We start from the raw sequence: 5,000 nt of genomic DNA on the forward strand, positions 1-5,000 counted from the left end.
CCCTGGTAATGCACACTTGGTGAATTGGAAAATGTCCATGCATTTTTTTCTTTTTTACTCCTCTTTTTCACTAAGCATTCACACCAGTAGGTGGTAGGACTGCCTACAGCTGAAGCTCCTTGAAACTTTACAAAGCCTTTTATCATTTATTATTATATCTATACAGCTGCACAATTAAACACTTCAAGAAGGAGAAAAATATTTCCACACACACATATATATATGCATACTTGTTTCAGTTTGCAAATACACACTGACTCATAAATGAGGATATCATATCTACAAAATATATCCCAAGGAAAAATAAACTTATATGCATATATATGCATATTTGTTTCAGTTGCATGTACACACTGGCTCAAATTGGATTATAATATCTACAAAATATATCCCATCTATAAGACTAAGGAAAAAACAGAAATATTAGTTGAGAGCGGAAAAAAAAAACTGACTCACATTTTATTCCCACTGATATGCACGTTATTGCTATGTTCTTTTCTATCTTTTTTTCTTTTCTAAGTTGCACCCAATACACATCTAATGATGTGTATCACTTAAAGCAATAAGACTTATTACAACCTTTGTTACAACATTTTTGTTTCAATTATACAAGTAATATACAGCGTAACACTTCATAAGTACATTTCATATCATATTAATAGATTTATTTTAAATGCTTAACACATTAATAATCATGGTTACTAAATGAATGTTTATAATTTTCAATATTTGTTTTTCACCCTGATACTGTGTATATATATATATATAATCAAATATTTACCTTATCAAAAACGTGTATGTTATTTACATTTACTCAACGAGAAAAAATTGATATGGTCATTAGCTACAGAGAGATCTATCTTATCTCACGTAACAACTACCACAATAGCATGAACATTCCCTGTGCAAAAACCTGTCCGTTTACCAAAAGTATCTTTTCATAAATTCATAAATTAAAACCCTCTAAAATATATTTAGTAGTTCATATTCTGGCAGCTTAGGAAAAAAATAATAAAGTACTCTGTGATGTCAACTCAATCTTAAACCTTGTTTATAGGGAAAGGCTTGAAAGCAATGGAAAAAAAGTGTATATATGTTAAAAAGAAGAAACAAAGTCACATAACCCTCTGTATAAAATTTTCTCTATTTCTTGTGGTAAAGTTCAAATCATTATATACAGTTTTTGGCTTCATGTTTACTTATATGTGCATCACTCCTGAGTTGGCAATGTGCAGCTCTTCTAATGAGTTTTAGATCAGTAATAATAAAAAGATGGTAACAACAGTAAACTCAAAACTGACAGTTGTCAAGAGAACAGACGATACAAGATGTTTGATAGACCGTGATTCTGTCATTTGTCTGGACATTGATAGGATTGGTGATAAGGAGCTTTCATTTGTAAACTTTAAACCCTATCTTAATATTCTTTGTATCTAAATATTTGAGCATCTTACATGCAGGTTTCCACAGCTGTTTTATTGTTCTAAGAAGCATGAAGAAATTCTAAATTTTAATTTTAATCATAATCTTGTTTTCTGTCATCTTTTTCATCCTAAATGTACTTTAAAATTTTTAAACTGATGCTGTTACTGCATTTCACTTCCTGGTACCTGTCGCAATAAGTCATTTTCCTCTCAGATATACTAAGGAAATAAAATATACCAACTTAGTGTTTAGTTCGGTTATGAGCGCAAAATAATGTAACATGGTTCATATTTCCCTTTATGTCGTAGGTAAAAGTGAGGAGAAAAAAGATGAAAAAATATATTATATATAATACCTAAAAAAATATATATACACACATACATATATATATATATAATTACATCCATTAGAAAAAAAGAAAAAAGACAAAAGTATCATGAAAAAAAATTATAATAATAATAAATAAAATAAAACGATAACACAGTAAAAAATGTTAAAACCCCTTCTCATCATAAGAAGAGAAAAAAAAAAAGTAAAAAAAGAAGAATAGAAACAAAAACAATACTTCAGCACCATTTCCTGATTAAGAGTTGCCCAAATGTGCCTTCCTGCAAAAAACAAAAACAAATCATCACTTTAATATGAAGTATGGAAAAAATAGACAGCCTTCTTTCCTGAAGAAATATCTAAAAACTAATATCTGTTCATTAATCTCAGCGTATGCCCTAAGCAACAACAGTATCATTACAATGTCAGAGAATAGAGACTGCATTTACAAATAGAAAATATAATAAAATAAAAATAATAATAATAATAATAATAATAATAACAACAACAAAACAATAATAATAATAATAGTATTAATATTGATAATAATAATAACAATAATAATAACAATAATATTAATAATAATTATAATAATGACAATAACAATAATAATAATAATAATAATAATAATAATAATAATTATAATAACAATAATAATAATAATAATAACAATAATAACAATAATAATAATAATAATAATAATAATAAATGAAGAGAAATAAATTAACAATTATAAAAAATGAGTAAAAATAAATGAACAAGTAGATAAATTTCATCTTACAATTACCATACTATACAGAATGCTGTTCTTGAGGTGATCAACAATATTTACTGTTCAGTTAATGCTGGCTAATTGTAAACAACGTAAAGGGTCTTCTATTGTACAAAACAAATACCTATTTTTGTTGTATCAATCCTATTTATTATTGAAAACTGTTTATTATTGATTTTTCTTATATTCAACTGTTAACCATTCATTCTTATCACATTTCTTTTGTTTTTCATTCAAATGTACGCACTCTGAGTGAGCTATAGTGAACCTACAGCGTGGTAATCTTGATATATCAAAATGGACTTCATTTCAAAATGGTAACTGAAGAAACACAGGTTCGTATACTGTCATATGAAAATTACAAAGATATATATTCCCACAAATTTTATTACTGCCAAATCTGATGGATCCTTTTTTTTTTTCGAACAAAATTTTGCAGGCATATATGACTTTAAATTTGGATTTTAGTATATCTCTGGGATGTACAGCTATAGTGGGATCTAATGTTCCCTGCATCACACATGTTAAAATTTTACAATACACTTTAATGTAGGGTATAACCTCTTTTCACATTAACTCCATACACATTCAGTAATAATTTAATTCAACTCTTCTTCCCCTAAAATCCCTTCAACATATGTGAATAAGAGTAGAAAACATGTTAAGTAACAAATGAGCTTTTACAAATGCTTCCGTATTCAAGATGTATTGCCATTATCAACCAAGGTACAGAATCATAGAAGTTTTAGTCGTATTTCAGCTGAAATAAATAAGTTTTAATATGCACTGAATACAAACACTTTCACATTACTATACTTCCATAAAAAGAAATAAAGTTTTGAATAAAATCATCCATAAAACGATCACATCTTTTTATACCCAGCATCATACAAACAAGCATGTATAAATACCATTTCTCTCCTTCGTGACACATCTCAGGTTCTCAGTGCTTTGGGAATAAAATATATATATATATTAATATGTACATAACTACACAGTAGTTTGCTAGTGAAGCTGACATACACAAAGGATACATAAGAAAAAATATGACACCTGTATAACATTATGGTCATATATGGTTCTTACTCCTTGGCAAAAATAATATACAGGACTGCTTTCTAATCCACTTGGCAGATTTTTGATAATGCATTAGCCCTCCCAGAAAACCAGCACAAAATACCTCAATTTGCCAAGGTTTCATATGCTCAACCATATCTGGCCATAAGGGACTGTCTAGACAGCCATACAGGCAGGAAAAAATAAGAAAAAAATATTCTTACTTTTTTCACACTTTGAAAAAAAGGTGATAATAGATAACACCATCTCAAGCACAGACAGGGTACACTGGGGGGAAGGGAGGAGACTCAAGGTGTGAACAGCATGGCAAGAGGCCCAGAAGAAAGTCATGACTATGGTTTATATACAAACACATCAAAAACACTCCTCAGCCGACAGACTACAGCACTTGAGATGCTGTTCTTGATATGATTCTGTACCTTATCTGATCTATCACTGTAGCATAAAAAAAGAGAGAAAAAAAGTACATAATCTGAAACCTATGACAAATGGGAAAAAAGTACCTTAGATTAACTCTAAGATATGCTGACTCTACATGACCAGTTTAGAAAAAAAAGAAAAAAGAAAAAGAAAATAAATAATGACAATTTTATCAATACAAGAATTCCAGAATTTGTATCAATACACAAAAATTTAAAACAAATCCACTGGTTTAAAGAATCAACTCTAGATAGATCTGAAAACCCTATACTGAAACATGAACGTTTGGCTTGCAAATTTCCATCGTGAAAAAATCAGTCACTAAAATGAGAGAAAGCTTAATTAGCTGGTAATATCACATGCAGCACTCATTGATAAAAATAATAGTATCATAGGAACATATTCATATCAATTACATAAACACCAATATCTACTAAATTACTAGAAAAAAATCCATAGTTTCCCCCAACCCCTACTCATTAACAGCAAACAGATAAAAAACTTTCCTTGTATATAGAAAATTTCCCTTCAGCCATACCTATAACATTCCACAGATCAAGAATCAATTTGATTAATACAGTAGTGAAAAATGCAGTAAACACCTATATGGAAATCACAGATATAGAACAATTTTCTTTTTTTTTTTCTTTTTTTCTTTTTTACCGATCACTTCAACATGGCGATGATTCTTGGACACAGGTTTATAAAAATCACCTAATATCACCAGAACTTTTCCAGAGAGGTAATATGTGACACCGAGATTGACAAGCAGGTATAAACGAAACGGTGTGTCCACTTCAACACAGATGGACTTGTGTTGTAAAAAAAAAAAAAAAAGGCGGGGGTGGCAGAAGAAAAAAGTGATAAATTGTATTTCAAAATGAGGAGTCTCCTAGACAGATGTACAGAGAATTGTAAGAAATAATCACAGAATGTTGACACACTGAGTAGTATCTAAAACCACCTGATAAAATAACAA

General features: G+C 29.3%; 1 protein-coding gene across 1 annotated transcript in view; it reads right to left on the reverse strand.

Annotated features, from left to right (window-relative positions):
* Positions 1 to 3,739: 3,739 nt before the first annotated feature.
* The window catches only part of LOC125048022 (glucose-induced degradation protein 4 homolog), a 19,099-nt gene continuing 17,838 nt past the window's right edge, over positions 3,740 to 5,000 (reverse strand). Inside the window, exon 4 of the mRNA XM_047646607.1 lies at positions 3,740 to 5,000. This exon is cut by the window's right edge and continues 276 nt beyond it. The gene's annotated coding sequence lies outside the window, so the exon portion shown is untranslated.

This window comes from Penaeus chinensis, chromosome 42 (assembly GCF_019202785.1).
Source record: "Penaeus chinensis breed Huanghai No. 1 chromosome 42, ASM1920278v2, whole genome shotgun sequence".
Classification (NCBI taxonomy): Eukaryota; Metazoa; Arthropoda; class Malacostraca; order Decapoda; family Penaeidae; genus Penaeus; species Penaeus chinensis.